At 42.6% G+C, this 18,655-nt stretch overlaps 1 protein-coding gene across 1 annotated transcript in view; it reads left to right on the forward strand.

Moving 5' to 3' along the window:
• Positions 1–2,890: 2,890 nt before the first annotated feature.
• cdh11 (cadherin 11, type 2, OB-cadherin (osteoblast)) overlaps positions 2,891–18,655 on the forward strand; it is a 54,801-nt gene continuing 39,036 nt past the window's right edge. The window contains exon 1 of the mRNA XM_036543477.1: positions 2,891–3,316. The gene's annotated coding sequence lies outside the window, so the exon portion shown is untranslated. The remainder of the gene's footprint in view (positions 3,317–18,655) is intronic.

An 18,655-nucleotide genomic window follows, 5' to 3' on the forward strand; every position in this document is an offset into this window, starting at 1 on the left:
CACTACACATCTGAGATATTCAAAAGTGGGATGCGTGTCAACGTAAACTTCAATAGTGGACTTTGTTTTATTTCCTCTTCTTTCCTTCATTTTGGTCGATTGGCGATGCAGTGACGTCACGTAAATCGCCTGGCGTATATGTGCTTGTGTTAGAACGATTTTAATAAATATAGAATGTAGCCACATGATATAGCGCGCCTAAAGGATGAACACGTGTTCCGCTAAAAGGATGACATGTGATCGAGTGGGATAGAGTTTGTTTCATGGATCCTACCCTTAAATTACATTCACTACTCTATTATACCCAAGCACTTAAAGGATTGCCTTTCATGTATTGAATTGTTAGCTCACGGATACATAGGAAACTCTACGGTAAATGATAAATTTATTATTCCGCCAACCTGATTGCATGTAGTTTACCGCTAAATATAGTTGCGCTTATTTTCCTTTGTTGTGATAGTGGTGTCATTACTTCGAGGAAAGGCATCCTTCATTAACACATCTATTTTAGACCTCAGCTGCCATATACCTGAGGAATCATACTTAGTCAGCTGACTCCAATTAAATATTCCACTTAATCTTATTTCAATATATAAACATTTACACTTCCAGTATATTATTTTTCTCTATGTTATAGTGTAATTACCATCGGTGACCGTCACAGAATTTGTTGTGAAAACCGTCAGGCTGCAGGCTGTGGCCAATTTTGGCTTGCCATCAAAACAAGGTTTAAGAATGCAACATTTAACAATATTTAAAATGCTCGTTATCACCAGCTGGGGATCAGGGGCGCTGTCTGCAAAAAAATACATATTGGCTACAACTTAACCACGTAGTCTAACGTGGGTTTCATGGGGCGCCTTTCAGTTATTTTGCCTTTGAAAATAATTTCCATTCTGTTGCATCCTAACCTGACTAGGCAGTGCTAGGTTAGTGCTGCTGGCTTTCGCTTCGCCCAGCAGTGGGTCTTGATCCTATATCTGAGGATAATCTGTATTTAGGAAAACAAAGATAGAGCACCGGGAACTGATAGCGGCAAATACCTTCTCAGAGATATTGGCTCCTTTTAAAACTACAGTATCAACCCAACTGATCACCAACCTCTAATGCCAGTGAGCGGCCGGCGGAATTTTCTTAAACGTGCACTAGGGTCCTTTTTGATGGTGCTGTCAAATGGATTAGCCATGCTTCAGCTGAATTTATGTCTTTACTAAGGTAGGGGAAAAAAGTTTCACCAATGAAATTCAAATAAGACGGGGTAAATGGAAAAAACAACAACAACAACCCTGGAATCTGAGCGTAGACAGAGTTCCAAGGTTGAACACCTTTTCACAAATGTCTTCAAACGACCCCAGACTTTCCAGCGGGGAGAGTGACCGTAGCTGCCTGATTGTTCAGCAGAGAAGACCTTGGGCCTGTATCCAGACAACGCAGAAAGGGAAACAGCTCCCGCGGTCAGCGGTGTGGTGAAAGTGCTTTTAAAACGGGCGCTTCCTTTAACTGACGGCTGATGTGTCCCGAGCGCTGATTAAAACCGGACACAGTATTGATTGGGGCGCCGTCACTCCGTGTCACCTTAGATGCTGGCTATTTTATTTATTATTGTTTTTTGAACGGCCGCGGTTATGTGCAACATCAGTGAATCCACTACCCCCAGCGACAGCATGGTTCCACACCGGCTAATACTTACACAGAATTGACTGTTCGCTATATTCTCCGCCAAATGGCCAATTAGCAGTGGATCCGGTGTAAGATTCACTGACAATTCGGCAGTAGTAGCCTATTTCACTGCGGCTATATGTGAACTTTTGCAAATGTGTGCACAGGTCGGAATTAACACAGCACTGTTACTGCAATTCAGTTTTGTGATATGCTCATTTCAGAAACGCAGCGATATTTTTTATTTTCAAATCCTGGATCATATTTTGCCCCACATTGAAATAAGAAAGAATATGTGATACTCAATGTTGCAATTCTTTCTTTAAAAAAAAAAAACAATGCATACTAGCCCCTGGTGATTAGTACATGTGCACAACCTGAAAAAAAAACAAACAAAAAAAAAAAAAAAAAAAATTAAAAACTTCATCTGTCCCCAACTCCCCTTCCAAAACACAAAGAGGGCTGCTGTACTGCAAGTCAGAATTATATACGCAGACACGCTCACGTCACAATCGCTTCGGCTGTAGTGGGAGTCATAAGTAGCCTACACGTTATTTAGACTTCAGTCTAAAGACGGCCACTGAAAGAAGTTTTCTTAGGATTTTCCCCACCATACCCAAAGATGAAAGGTTGACTTTCCAACCAGGTACGCGCTAAACCTGATGGAGAATCAACGAAGCTTTGCTAGCGCTCCTTTTATTTGTACATCCACATCTCGACTCCCCATGTGGAAGGTGTTCATCAGTCGGAATATACAACAGTTGATGAATCAGTGCAGATTTGGGAGGGGCGCTTTGCTTACGCTATTTACAAACTGGCATCTTTAGCTTTAACAGTGTAACGTTTTCATATGAAATTCACCATCTTAGAAAGAAAGCCGCTGAGATCTTAATCCAATACACATTCCACGCGAGCTCCGTTGATTTCAGCAACATGATGAAATGCGTTAACTTTCACCATAATTGATAACCATGTCCAAGGTAACCGCGAACGCAAAACTATCTTTCTACTTGAGCAAGAGCAATCTCACTCGCTCCAAACTGGAGGGCTTTTTTTTCCCATGGACGTCTTCAGAGGATGTGGAATTTTATCACAATCTCTCCCTCTGAGACGAGCTTGGCCCCTAGGGAGGGTCCTGCTTCTATCCGCCCGTTTTGATTGGACGAAGGGTTCTGAACCCAGTTTAACCATTCAAGCTATTACTTTGCACTAGCTGGGACCGTCTGACAGATGAGAAACTGCTTCCATCCAGAAACGTAGAAACGGGGCAGACTCTAGTTAGTCACCAGCGGCGAAGCAGAAGCGGTTGCACTGCATGGCAATGAACGTCATTTCGTTTCGCTGAGGTGGGAGAGAGGACGTGCGCTACAGAGCGGCAGCACCGGATTGATTGTGGGGGATGCTACAATTTTATTCCGCGATCCAGTCTCGCCTTTAGCTCTTGGTCGCCCCGTCTTTTTTTCCCACACAGCTCTGTTTCCTTCCTATTTTGCTATACGATTCAAGCAGAAGACACGGCTGCATTTGGAGTGTTGATACAAAGACTGACGGTGTGGGATGTTCTGCTGTCACAGAGAAACAGGCGCAGTGTAGCAGCTAATGGGACTGCTCGTTGGAACACAGAGGTGACGGAAGCTTATCTGGCAGTGTGAAAAAGGTAAGGGCTAATACGCATTTCGCATTTTATCCCATTAAGAATTTCAGTAGAATATATAAGATGGATAACGCCTTTCGTTGTCGCCGAAACCAGAAACGAATAACTTGGTCATCCGACTTGAGACGGAATCGGCAGAGTTTGTGTCCTGGAAAATTAGACTTGTCTCGTCAACTCAGCGAGATGGGGAGGCTAGTACAAACGGATAAACGATGGGATGTGATTTTCGGAAAGAGCGACTCAAAACTAGATAAGGTGTAGGTTATGTTTTATTCTTCTGATTTGTTCGAAGTTATAATTTGTATGGTTATTATGTGAAATAGATACCATACAAAGGTAAGAAGGGCATCCCTTCAATCCCACAAGTTCTGACAAAATTCGAACTTGTTTTATGTTATTTCTTTACTGTTTAATATGTAGTCCGTTTTCTAGCTTGTGTTAAGAAAGCGCAAATATTATCAAAATGGAATAAAGTGGCTAACACGCTGGCACCCTTCATTCCAGTAGTCTTTTACTGAACCTCCAACCATTTTCATACTTTTATTCAATAAGCATGCTTTTCATCAGTAATTGAATCAATTTAGCGTTATGGAAATGACTTGGTGAGACATCGATGTGTACAAACTTCAGTGGAAAAAATCACTAACTGAAAACCCCGCTGTCTAGAATGCAAGATTAGGTGAACGGGAACCCTACTGATAGGATAGTCTCCTAATCATTGCTATGCAAAGCGTGATTTCATCGTTCTTTCATGTTCGCTGCTTCATTCAAGCTATTTTATTCAGCTCATGGTCAGCTGGTATTTTACATAAATGCAACTGCATGTAACTGCATTTTGCCCACTTTTGAAAAGAGCTCTAGAGTTGGGTCATCGTACCATTAAACTGTATTGAAATGGTTGAGATTTCGAATGCAAATATTGAGGATGGTCTTTTTTTTTAAGTAAAGCTACAAAATGATTGTATAATTTCCAGTACAATGTGGTGGATATATGGACAGTACCTATGATGGTTGCGTCTTCAACTTACAAGTCCTACAAGCAAATGATGCAAATAATAATAATACATTATTTTACGATTTCTGAAATCAGAGAGAAGACACGGAGGAAAAAATGCCAATTTGTAGGCGACATTACTTAGCTCCAAGAAGACACCAACTGACTACAGAGTCCACTTGGCCATCTTTGCGCGTTTATTCACGGAACACTTGGTATTCAAGCCCACGGCTGAACGTAGCTAGCCGCTTTCAAGCCAGCAGGAATTCTGAGCTCTCCGCCTCTCCTATCCTTACGGTACCGTTACCCAGCGAAAGCGACAGAGAGCACACCCAGCTTTCTCCCCTCTTTACGCGCGATGCGAATGCAAACATTCTAATACTAACTAAAAGCACATTTCTTCATTGAACATAATTCGCCGGATGATAAAACAAGCTGACATTTCAAAATTTGTGTGTCAGACAAGGTTTATGAGAGGTACTAGCCAGCTAACTCCACAAACCTTTACAAACCCTAACTTTACTTTACGTCAGGTAAACTGTATGCCATTTGGATGAGTAAGATATATAAAATTTAAGGAAATAAACATTTAACACACACACACACACATACATACATATATTATGCATACGTTAAATGTTAAAGCTTCATCGGAGGGTGTCATCCATTTTAAATAGCTAGATAAATATTTCAGTGAAGCTTGCTTCATCAACAGTTTACTCGTAGATCACAGCGAGTAAGGAATGTTTTTTCTTTGTCATGGGCCATTAACATTGACTAAATGCTCAATATCGGTAAAACAATGTCACTTTAGATTAGATCTTCATATGCGCATATCTTAATTCATGTAGGAAATGAACTGTTAGTAGCACACCAGGCATATGGGTTATTCATCTAACGCCATTGCTTAGTTTTATTACTAATTTAGTTTCATGTGTATCTCGGAGAACACACCTGTTAGGCAGGTTAATTAATACATTAATCCAATAAAAATATTTGACTCAAATAATGTGAATTTAAGTTTAATGGATATATGTTTTCATGTGTTTAAGTGCATACATTAGCCTGGACACACGGTGTTCAATGCACACTATTGTTCAGTGCAAACGATGGTACTGGAATCTGAAAATTTATTATTATCAAATCTTTGTGCCCCAATAAATTATATTAAATTAAAATAAATAAATAAATATAAAAACCCTGAAAAAAAAAATCCAGACGGAAGCGGGGAAGACAACGTCTTCTTCCTGCGTGCTGGATTTCAATAGAGGGTGCTGTTGTACTTTTGGAGTGCCTGGGCTCAGTTTGCAACCATGCAATCCTCTCAAAGGGGCATTCAAAAAGATGGAGCGCCACCACCGGTGTTACCCGCGGTCCCAGGGGGACGCAGAATTCAATCTCGCCGCGGCTCTGGTTAATGCTGTGGCACTTTGTCAGGATTAACATCTTTCTAGTCAGTGGCTTCTGTTACCTTCGGTGTCACATTACCACCTTGGACTCCCGGAGAGAGAGAAAGGATGGAGCTCTCGTTTCCCGCTCTGCGTTTCGCTGGTCCAATTTGCACACCGCTGTGGGTCGATAGGAGTGGAGGCTCAATCATTTTCAACAAATAAAAGCATTTGTTATATGCCTGCGGACTTTATAAGGACTTTTTAAGGGTTTTCCTCTAAAAAAACTACAGGGAAAAGTTAACCCTCTCTAAAACGAACACATCCCCGGCCTGCTGTCTGTCAATATAGTGTTTAAAATAAACATTTTTTCTAAGAACAAACCAGGGACGCGTCTGGGTAGCGTGCCAATGTCAGATATTATAGCACAAAAATAACGATGTCTGTGTTAGCTGACATATTTGCCCTCTGGGTAGCCTTCGTGTTTATAGTATATAGGTTCAAGGATCATGCTAAAGCTCACAGTGATGTGGCGTGTTTAAAAATCGCAGGTTTCCTCATAATTAGTCAAGGGCGCAATTCTTCTCGCGGGGCGGTGTCGGTCTAACGTCACCTTACATTTGTAAAATACCTGGGAGGGGTATCGTAATTGTCCGCTCCTAGCGGTATTTCTACAGAAGTGCATATCGGTGCTCTGTAATCCCTTCAACCGTCTTCTATCAGTGTGATTACATATTGCAAAATCTTGGCTGTGGAAATTCAAGGGAAGGCCCGCTCGTGGCACTTTCCCTAACGGTATCTATCCTATTATAAGGAAGATCTTAAACGTCATCAGCTAGTCTAAGCCTATGCATACATCAGGCAAAACCATGCATAAAGTGTAACTCTGCAGGCCTAGCGCTGTTCAAACTTTTTTTTTTTTCATCCATCTTCATATGTTATTTAAAACAAGCTTTCCATGTTTCCATCCAAGCAGACTTTTTACAGATTGTATGCTTTAATGAAGTCCTAGCTGCATTATTATTATTATTATTATTATTATTATTGTTATTATTATTGTTATTATTTAGGTAGCTAGCTAACATTGTTAGCTAGCTACCTAATCATCAACAACTTTTTCCATCCACTTTTTTCACCACAAGCCAGTTCTGAAATAAGATGGGAAAACCTGGTCACAGGCAACGTAGCTAGCTAGTTGTAACCATTGTAAGGAAACCACCTTTTTGTCATATTGTATTGTCATTAGCAAAGTGTGAAAGTGCTGAGCATCAGTTACATTATATTATCTCCTTTTTGTAAAGTATTAACATGTGTATGTTGACATTCATTCATGAGCAACAAATATGCTAAATCAGGCTACAACTAGGTATGTGTTTCAGTCCATAGTTATATATATGTATGTATATATATAAAACATTGTGCAAGTGGAAGGCAGGCAGAATGTGAAAAACAAACATGTCTTACAGTGCTGTTTTGTAGAATACTGAAATAGTGATATCTGTTCTCCTCCATGGATTAAGTACATCTATAGGAAGATCTGCATGGTTGCAGTCGTACAGTCACATAAAGGCACATTAAAAAGCAAATAGGCCTTCAGAAAGACAGGAAGCTGGCACAGCACTGGTTAGGGACATGAGTGTAGTATGGTAGAAGTCCTGATCTCAGTACAGTGGTCAGGTCCACAGTACCTTTAGGAGAGTAACAGTAGTTCTGATCTCAGTTCATTCATCAGATATAAGGCATCTGAACAGAGTGGCATTAGTCTGGATCTCAGTTCACTGGTCAGGTGCACAGTACCTGAGCTGACCAGCATTCGTCCTCATCTCAGTCCAGTGAACGGCTCAGTATAAGTCCTTGCCTCTCCCCTGTATTTGAGAGGATCACTTTCTGATTGTTGGCTTAATGTCACCGAAATATATCGCTCATAATCCCAGTCAAAGCTTTGCTTAACCTCTGAGCGATTGCTGAATCTCAGGCATTCTACAAATAAATACACCGTGGTGTTGTTTACCCTTTCTCACTGAGGAGCAGCGGTGCAGGGTTATCCTTTATGGGCCCATGGAGCACCCATGTGTATGGACCAAACTTCAGAATCTCAGCTGAGTCTAAGTAGTGTACAACAGGAGAACTCACAATATTAACAAATGCTACGGCAATATGGAAATAAATGAGGATTTTGATGTTGTGTGTAAAAAAACTCTAATGAACCGAAATAAATCAAGGCCGTTTTTATTTTCATTTCCTGTAATTTCTTCACAGCAATATCATTTGCCTTGCCTTGCCTCGTTGTGTTGCGTGAGGGCAGTAGGCAGTACATGCACTGAGTATGTATTATTTTGGACAGGAGGAATATTAATACTGTGCTTGACCCAAGGGGCAGAGAATCATAGTTCTGTCTATTCAGTCTTGCAGGAAGCTGATGACTGCTGCGGTCGCTAATTGCAGAGTGGGCATATGAAGTAAGCCCAGTCAACCTGACACACACACACACACACTCAAAAAAAAAAAAAAATACCGATTAAGGATATTGAAAGGGGTAATAATTCTCTTTGGATATATCAGTGTACTACGGATACTAGGGTTTTCATGGCCTTTAAAGCCCATTGAATTTATTTGTCATTCTTCTCATGACCGAACAGTGAATTTGAGTTTGAGGAAAATTTGAATGAAGAATCAGAATGAATCAGAATGTGTGCTTTCCTACATGAAGGAAAAGCATCACACATTCTTGTCCATTTACTTTTTGAAAAAGTCCTCCATGTCCTGTGTGGTCAGTTGAAGCTGTGTTTGTAAAGAAAGCAAATATGATTTTGGAGAATAGACTCGGTGATACCATTGAGGACGGTGAATGTGTGCAAACGTGAAATGCCTTTGAACAAAATGAAAACTTTTCTGTTTCAGCACCTTCAGGAAGCATTTTGCCAGAATGTGAAATTTTCTGCTGCTAATTCTCCTAGCAGTAACACATCCTTTCTCTTACTTTGTGAATTGATTCTTGTCTGAATCATGTCATTAAAGTGTTTGACGTAGCTTGGAGAGGCACAGATTATTAGCCCATTGCTGACAGTGGATGGGTTTGTCTTCATGCATTTCATTGAACGGTAAAAAGGCACTGGTCTGTGAATGATTTAACTGGCTTTGTACATCAATCGATTTTGAAGCACCTATTGAAGGGTTTCCTTGAAAATACCTTTCTAAATCCTATTTAAATCATTGATAAAAGATGCCCATCTTATCTAACCTGCTTTGGAAGAATGAAGGTGGTGTTGTTGACATTAAGCTAGTTTCAGCATAACAGGCATAGATTTTGAATTTACTTCTGAATGAACAAATGTGCCCTCTGTTTTGTCACTGAATTGTGTAAGTTAGATCATTGTACAAACAAATTTGTCAGACTTTCTTTATACGTTAATGCTCTGTGTGTGTGTGTGTGTGTGTTTGTGCATGTGTGTGTGTGCTGATGGAAGTCATGCTGATGAAGGCGCACATCTGTAATTAAGTGCATATGAAATTTTGAACATGTTCCATTTGCTCCAATGCAGACGTGTAAAAGAGCTTGTCATCTCCTGAGTATGCAGGCCTAAATGTGCTGATATGGGTGCAGTGAGAGTGGCTGGGCGCTTGTATTCCAGCGCTGAAGGGCAGTCAGAGTCACACGTTGATCAAACGATGCGGGATGTGGGCAGGTCCTCACCATGTATCTAATCACTCTGCTGACAATTATAATGAATAATGGATTGCATCTACTCTGAAAAGCATGCGCTTTCAGGTACCATTTTAGAAAGTTTGCACCACTTAGAGTCTGCATAAATGTGGATCTTACCAAGAAGTTACATGAAGGTATCTCATTTAAGCCAACCACCATGATCTTGTTATGCCAGTGGCTTGCCTTCTGCCTCCCCACCCATTCTTGCGAAGGCAGCTTAAGGAAAGCAATAATATCAGTGTATAAGAAAATAAGCCTCTAAATGGTGACATGGCAGAATTCTGGACTTCTCTGCTTGCTGTCTACAGCAGCGGTCAGGCCCCTTTTCCATCAAGGATGGAATTTGTGATCTGTCCAGCCAGGTTGACAGTCCCATCTCTTGTCAGTGGTACTTTTGTGCAGTGGATGTAAAGGACATAACTGAGGCTGCTACTCACCTAATGCATTTTGTGCTTAACCTTGAGTAATGAATTGAAACAAGTGAAAACATTTTTAAGGTTTCTTTTCCAACTGTATGAATGTGCTGGCCACTGAGATGAGGGAAGAACATTGTGTTAAAAATGAAACACTTGCTTAAATTCCATTCCTAAATTAAATGACAAGCCACATTGCTGTGAGATTGAATAGAGACCCTAATGAGCAATACTTTATGTCCGAACAATGTCTTATTTTACTTTTCTTAGTTAAAAATACACAGAAAGCAGACACATGTACCTGCAAACAAACATGACAGATACAGAATCCTTCATTTAGGTCAGATGCCTCACAGCATAGTATATTTAGAATGGAAGAAGTTACTAAAATTGCCAGTGTGACTTAAAGTGCCTTTACTTAAAATTTCCATTCCCACTTTCAGCATGTTCAGACATGCTTTGATCATCTCTGTCTTATTCTCTAATCCCATATTCCTTTATCTAAAAATATGCATTTTGTGCAGTTGGTGCATATGTAGGGCATGCATAAGACTGTCTGAGATCACAACTGGTGCTGCCATGTTCCCTTTATCCTGCCATAGGAGCTGAAACCTGCTCCATGTCTGAAGGCTCTGCTGCTGCTGCTGTTTTTTGTCTTGAGATGGTTTTGTTTGTCGCAGACGCAGATTTATTTTACTTATTTATAGATCTGCAGATTCCCTGGAAATAACACTGCGTATATGACATTGTTAATTGAGATGTGCGCTCGTATGTTTTCGTCTCCAGTTTACTTCAATGTCAAACGCCGGACTGCGAATTGCGCGCGGTGCTTTCGTGCGCGACGGCGACTTCAGCAGGAAACGTTTTAATTCAGAACTTGCCCCTTTGATGTTGAGACAATCAATGAAACTGATCTCAAATGCTTAGGACTGTCAGATAATCGACACCACGAGGAGACAGCTCCCAGACCATGCAAATAATTCCACGTGCAGTCATAGTCTCGCAAAAATGGTGTAAGGAAACTATAAAAAGAGATCTAAAATTAAACACACACACACACAGTAGGACAGAAAAAAAGTAGGACTCTTCAATAAAAAAAAATAGGGCTGTTTGTACCAGATCAAAAAAATCACAAAGAAAAAGCACAGCTGTTTACATCCCCAGTTTTCTCAGCCCCACTCTGACCCAGCATCTTCACATACAAATCACCCATAGTCTGCAATCATGCTGTTAAGTGCTCTAGGTTTATTCATTTTCAGGTGCTGTATGGTGATACAATGCATTTGCATAATCAGCTAGTGCTTACCTCAAGTCTCTCTTTCATCCCTGGAACAGTTTTATGACAGTTTTAAGATTTGCTGCAATTAAACTTCTCAGAGAGATGTATTTGCGCTTCACGGTCTAATTAAGACTCGAATGACAATAAAAGGCTCCGGAGTAAACACAACAAATCACAACCTGTTTGTTGTTGCAATTTGTATTGGAAGGATTTCAAACGTTTTGAATTCGACCGGCCCATCTTAATTGAGTAGTGATAACCCGTCTTGAAATATTTATCCGTTGCTCAGAAGCTTATGAGATTGGCTGCTTGCAAAAGAGACTGCTAAGAGGAATATGCATGTTTTCCTAGGCCTGATCTCCTCTCCTTAGTGCTTTTTGTGATGTATTACTTTTGTAATCCAGTGACTTTGGAACCAGTGTAACTTTTTCCACAGTCTGCCATGTGCTTCAAATACTTCTGCATCTGTCTCTCCAATCATTTATATGGATCACTTATATGGCTATATCTGTAAATGGGACTTTTTGGTGTCGGCAGTGGGATTAGATGAATAAAGTCACATCCTTAATGGATCGGTACTATGGCAGGAGAGGTGTAGAGCAGCCTTGGCGGGTTCAATACATCTTTCATTTTTCCCTGGTCTTTCTCTCAGCAGCTTTGCAAACACGGCTTTGCTGGCTTCTCAATTTTTAATGTGGTTGAAGGTCTGTGGGGCTTGTAACGAAGAGGAGGTCAAGAGCTGGAGCCAGTCATCCCCCCCCCCAGCACCTCTTCATAGGAGGAGTTTAAATGTCAACTGGGGTGGTAATGAAGGATCCTGAACTTCCCCCATTCCTCTCGCCTGCCCCCACCTCCACTCTGCCCCCCACCCTTCCCTTGCTCCTCACTTCAGTTGGAATTCATTACCAGCCCCTCCCTTGTGGGTAGTGAGCTGCAACAGCCACCTTTGAATAGACTGCTATTACCATTATGGGCGGATCAGACAGGATACTCAATTATTCAAATGCTCAGCCATAAGATCACTAATCGACTACTTAGATCAGTATTAGAATGCTTGTTGATTAAAAAAAAAGAAAAAAGAGCTGTAGTCTTTCTCTTCAGTATTCATGTGGGAATGCCTAAGACATCGGCTTGAAATATGTTTTATTTCATTGAAATTGTTCGTTTTCTGTGAACGCCTTTCAGATCTCTTGGCAGTCAGCCACTGTTTATAACATGTATAAACAGTGGCTGACTGCCTTTTCATAGCCATATCATGTGACCAGTAGCTACCAATCAGAACTGATCAGATGTGACTCACTGTCTTTGACAATCATTGTGGCAGAATAATAATGATAAAAGTAATGAAAGGAACAACAGGGTGTCTGCACACTTTTTGCACCCTAATTACTGTAATCCTGATTTAGCATGGAACAGGTAAAGCCTTGTCAGGGCATATTTAATGGACTAACCTTAAACAAAATTAAACAAAAGCCCATGGATACAGTTCATATAGTTGACAGACTGGGGACTCAGATGCCAAATTGCTTTTGTATATCTGAGCAAAGCACAAAAAATACTTTGCCGTAAATGGGCGACAGATGGAACTGTTAGGATTGTTATTTGTGCTGGGTAAGGGTGTCTATTAAAAAGGAAATAGCTAATCTGACGGGCAATTGAATTTAACCACTATCACATTGATATTAACGTTTGAGTCATGAATGTGATGTTCTTGCAAGGTTTTCCTATTAATTTTAGTGAGTAATTAACTCTTAATGATGTGCAAAATTTCAAATTGTTTTAGCCATTTGACCTATCTATCTATCTGTCTATCTATCTACATTACACACCTGCAGGCCAAATGTCCTTTAGAGCCAATCACAATAAAACAGCATATGTGGGGAAAAAAAGTAAACAGACTCCACTCACAGGAAAGCCATTGCAATGGAACATCTGGTGGCCTACTCCAATCACTTCCTTCCTCTTTTGACGTGCAAATTCAAACCACACAACAAACGCTGAAAGAACGGGATACAAATAAAAGTGAAAAAAAAAAAATTCCATAGGCCCACGTTTTCTTCTTTTTCTGCACGTCAAAGCAAGTCATTTGCGGAATGCAGTTTTTAACATACCGATTTCTATAAGGGGCTTTTTTTTGGCAGTCATGGCAAAAGAATGAAGGCTTTACCATAAGGCTGCCACCTACATCAGAAAATCGATGAAAATCGTGTTTAGTTCTGGTTGTAGTCGTTTTTTTCTTTGCTAATGGGGTGTTATTGGGCATGCATTTGCAAATGAGGAGAGGGGGGTTGGGTAGGCTTTTGGGTAGACAAGGATCGTTTTGTCCGATACAAGAATTCCATTGTCCGCTGTTTTGGTTGTCAAGTGCTGTGGGGAAGACAGGATGTGTGGCGGTACTGCAATGAGCCTTTCAGCCGAGAGTCTCAGAAGCTGTGAGATTCCGTCCTGCTCCCTTTCACAGCCCCTAAGCTCTTTATCAGCCCACCACAATGGAGAATTCAGCCCTGCTCCTCCTGCGGCATGCCTTTTTTTAGGGAGCAAGGTTTTTTTTTGGGGGGGGGGGGGTGTGAAGCATGCTGACCACAGTTGCCACAGGGTTACCCCCACCCCGGTTAGGGTGCGAGAAGTTGGGGGACCCGCTTGAGTTGTCAGGTGCTGTTTGGGGTCTGACGGACAGATGGCAGCGGGTAAAAGCATGGTGAATGAAATGAAAGAGTAGAAGAAAGTTGTTGGTGGGGGCGTTGAGGAGAAGGGGTGACAGACTCCTTCAGATTGTGTCCCCCCGTATCTGTTTTGGCAAAGTTCATTCAGTGCTAACTGTCAAAGCCTCTCTGCATCAGTGAGCCCATTTGTGCCCCTGAAAATGGTACCTATTAAACCGGGCTTGCTGTTACTGTTGGGGGCCATTTTGATTTTGGCAGCAGTGCTGTTTGTCTTCTCGGGACGAGACGGGTTTTCCATTATCGAAGACATAGGGGATTTTCCTCTCTGTGAATTTGGAAATTGCATTAAGGTATTTCAGACTTGCTGGAACAATGTGAGGCTGAGTCACAGTGGATTTCCAACTCAGTAAATTCTGCATTATCAAAAAAAAAAATTTTTGAGGCGTTTTTCCAAGCACTGCTGTGACTCCAGTTTAACTGTACCGTAAGTGCTCAATTGGCTCCTGAAAAATGGATGGAAATTGAACTCATAAATGCTTTCAGATGCTTTCAAACAGCTTTCAAATACCAGAACTGGCCATTTCTGAAACGGAATGCTGGGGAGAGCATCTTTTATTCAAACGTTGGTTGGTGGTAAGTGGGTGGGGCCTCATTAAAGTAACCACCTGTTTCCCCTTTCTTGTTAGGAGCAGTTAGGCGGTCGTAATTGAAAGATGCCTGTGATTTTTACAAGAGACCCTCCCCCCCAACCTCCATCAGACCCCTGCGGAGCGCTCATTATAATGACAGCGAACACCGTATACCGTGGACCATCTGCATACAGGGCCCCGTTTCCCTGCTGTGTAAACGCAGATCAGCCTCTGTGTTCTGGCATGTAAAACGGATGTCCATTCACAGGCTCCTAAATGGCCAATTCCCAGCAGCATGCACCCCCCCCACCTCACCCCTCCACCTTCTCATCTTGTAACAAAACCACAGAATCGCAGGTTCAGACCTGGTAGCTGCCATCTTTCAGGCTGTTTTCAGTGGAATAGCAGTATTTATCTCTGCTGCAGAGTGGCAGTGGAGATTATGTGCATGTCAGACACAGTTTTTCTGTTTTTTTTTTTTTTTCCAGAAGCTCTTTGATCGTCTGTAAACAAGATGTTTTTCTGTTTTTCCAAAAAAAAAATGTGTGGTAAAACATCTGATGCTCGTAAAGGATAACAGTATTGATCTCTGAATGTGCAACTATATATAGCCCCCCCATTTTCTGTTGAAAACTGAGGTCGTTATTAGATCTCAGTCAAAGAGAGTGAGGCTGGTGCAGGCAGGGCAGGCATTGTGTTGCAAGGTAACTATCACTGCTGTCAGCAGTCATGTTGAGCTAAAGTCATATATGGTGGTCAATTTGGAATTGGCAGTGTTGCACTTGCTGGATTCCCTCATCCAGCCCAGCCTGTACCTGCTTTTTTGGCATTACCTCATAGTAGGGGGGGGGATGTGTTCAGCGAGCCTGCTTGGCTCTCTGGAAATGCAGCCTGCCAAAGAGCACAGTCAAAGGTGGTAAATGGGTTATGGCAAAATATTACACTGCATTTATACATTTCATATAAATATCAAACGAAATGTCCCGTACCCACATGTCGTCCTAGCTGCCGTACTCTGTTGTACACCACTGATAGATCTGAGCACAGTCACACATCATCTGTAGGCTGGCCAGGAAGCGATCGCCCGCAGTAGCTTACAGTAATTACTGACAGGTAAAGAGACAATGGAGTCAGTGTCCTCGGCAGGTGCTGGAAAGCAGCAGTAGTCAGGTGTGCTCGCTCAGCCATTGCTTCTCCGAGCTTTGCAGGCGAGGCATTCTGTCAGGAAACAAACGACTGAGCACCCCCCCCCCCCCCACGCTTATTAGCCGCCTGGAATGAAGGGCCGCGTTCCTCGCTGTGATTTGTGTTCGGCGGAAACGCTGACACGTCGCGTACCCTCGTCCTTGGAGTCCCTTATCCGCGCCCATCTCCTGTTTGGGCTCAACGGGTTGCCGTGGAAACCACGAAAGGATAGATGAATCCGACTTTTTTTTCTTTTAACAGTAATAAAACATTCAAGTCTCACCGTGCAGGACCTGTAAACATCCCAGATACAATTCCCCATCGATGAGCAGTTAATGTGTACCTTTTGAGAGACAATGCCACTGCAGTAGTGTACCAGGGAAAGAGCTGATATTGAAATGACAGAGCCATAGATTTTCACACTGTTCGTAAAAGAGGATCAGGAAAGGTTGTGTCAGGTAATGGTCAGATAACGACTAAGGCATACCAACTACGTTTAATTTTCAGATGCTCTTACCTGGGAAAAAGTTACATAACTTTCACACAACTTTTGCATATTATCCATGTTTACTGGTGGGTATTTACTGAAACAGTCTGGGTGAAGTACCTTGCCCAGGGGTACAACAGCACTGCCTTGTGGGAATCAAACCAGCAACCTTTAGGTTACAAGTACTGTTCCTACCACAGTGCTTCAAGCAGCCAAGAGCAAGGTGTAATGTGCATGGATTCTGGAATTCATTCATACATAAAAAAAAAAATACTGGCAATAAGAACTAAGTGGTACATGCGGATACTGACACACGCACGTATATCTTTTTTGTTGTTTCCTAGGCTGTCTTAGCCATCATGTTGCGGCCCAGTGAGAAAATGAATTGGACACATGTTCCTCAGGGCTGATTCTTGGTCGTAGTGCTAGTGCTGTGCAGGGTTTTGCAGCACGTGGCAGTAATGGCAGGCAGATGTGGCCATTTATCACAGGCCTTCGCCTTGAAAGCAAATCAGCACCTGGGGGCTGTGGCAGGAAAGCGGAGAGTGGAAAGGAGGGAAAGAAATGGAGAGAGAACAGATAGAGAGAGAGAGAGGAGGGAAGGAGGGAGGGGTGAGGGAGAAAAAGACAGAGAGAGGGGAGAGAGAGGAACAGGGGTGGGATGGAGAGAGATGGAAAAAGGGGAGAGAGAGACAGAGAAAGAGAGGGTGGGGGGATAGGGAAGGGTGTGGAAAAAGAGAGGGAAAGGGGGGTAAGGGGTGGAAGGAGAGATGGGGGGATGAGGAGAGAGAGAGAGATAGGGGAAGGGGGTGAGAAAGAGGGAGGGCAAGGAGACGGGGAGAAACAGGAAGAGACAGACAGAGACAGGGGTGAGGGGGAGAGGGAGAGAGAGAGAGAGAGAAAGAAAGTGGTTGAAGGGAGGGAGAGGGAGGGAGGGAGAGAGGGAGAGGGAGAGGCTCTAAAATGAGATTACTGAGCAGATTTGCTCTGACACCGAGAGCGTTTCCGTCGTGACCTTTCCCCCCCCTCGGTTTCCCGGCCTATCTGTGGCACACTTCCAAACTCATCCCAACATGTCCCGCTGAATTTACCACATAGCCCCTTCTCTCCGAAAAGACGCACATCGCAACTGACTGAATGGGTTCAACAGAACAATACTCCAAACCGCCGGCGATCGAAAGTTGGAGTCCTCGGGTCCCTGGACTCGGCGCAGAGTTAAATCGAGTTGGCCAGCTACCTCTCAAGTATTGCTTTCCTCTGCTGCGGCTTTGCCAGGACACGGCAAACAGAGCCGGTCACCCCTATTTTATTCTGAGACGGCTTTTCAATTACATACCGGGGCTGCGGGGAAAGAGCCCTTGACAAAAGCTATGACATAAACCATTTGTACTGCAGCTCCATCATAGCTCCCATTCCTAAAGCAGCCCGGACAGTCAATTTAAAAGAGAAATTAATCGCACATGGTTTCAGGGAAACAATAACAGATTATGGCTAGCCAGTGGCAGCTCACTAAATCCACGTGTCGAAACGTCAAAAAAAAAAAAAAAAGAAAAAAAAAAACGGGTTTGCCCACTGTCTAGAATAATGGTCGGCCCTGAAGGTTTCAGAAATTGCTTTGAAGCGTGAGAATTTGCTGCAGAATTTGTATGTGCGTACGCGCAAGTGAGTCTGTGTGTGTGGTGTGTGCGTGTGTGTGTGTGTTTAGCATCGCAGAGATGATCAAATAATTAATCCCCAGGCCAAATTTTTTTATATTGAGCAAGTCCACTGAAGTGGCTTATTTTTGCACCATTTATTTTATTTTAAATTAAAGGAGGAGGAGCTGACTGTTTGACTGGGACAAGGATTTTTTTAAATGAAGACAGAGACAGCTACGTACGTCAGAAGTATTTTTCTTTACATCTGACACTTGGTGGGCTTGCACCGTGGACGACAGCCGCATCCAATTAGTTCGTCCCCAGAACTGTGTTAACGAACTGCTAGATTGCCAATTATTGCGTACAGTCATCTGAATTATGAAGATGATAATGTGAGGAAATGCATTTCCTCAATTTGGCACACAATGAGGGCATCCTGTCATAGGGCAAATTAATTTGAAACTAGAGGACTTCAGACATTGCAATGGCTGAATAATGCATTATTCCTTTGGGGTGTGTGTGTGTGTGGGGGGGGGGGGGGGTTGACTGGTAAGCTCAGACTGTTTCAGAAATGATTTGCAGTTGTACTCCGCTTCATCAATCGGGGGATGTGTATCCCCAAAGTTGAAAAAATAAGCACAAGAGCGTGAGTTAGAGAGAAAGGAGGGGGGGGGGGGGGGGTTACAGGGAGAGAGCGAGACAGAACGGGGGAGAGAGAGACTGAGAGAGGGGGAGGTCGAGTTTGAAAGCGAGAAGCTCATTTCACAGTGGATGTAGTGCACCGGAACTAATCGGCCATGATGGGGCCGTGGGCAGAGAGGACTGGAAATACTCACAATGTTGAAATTGACAGATTTAGGCGTTGGCGGAGGAGCAGAGACTACAGCGCAGCTCCTTTGGTCTCCCAGGCAGGGGGTGGGTGTTAATGTGTTTGTGGATTGGAGTTTGGTGGAGGGATGGA

Source organism: Megalops cyprinoides, chromosome 13 (assembly GCF_013368585.1).
Source record: "Megalops cyprinoides isolate fMegCyp1 chromosome 13, fMegCyp1.pri, whole genome shotgun sequence".
Lineage (NCBI taxonomy): Eukaryota > Metazoa > Chordata > Actinopteri > Elopiformes > Megalopidae > Megalops > Megalops cyprinoides.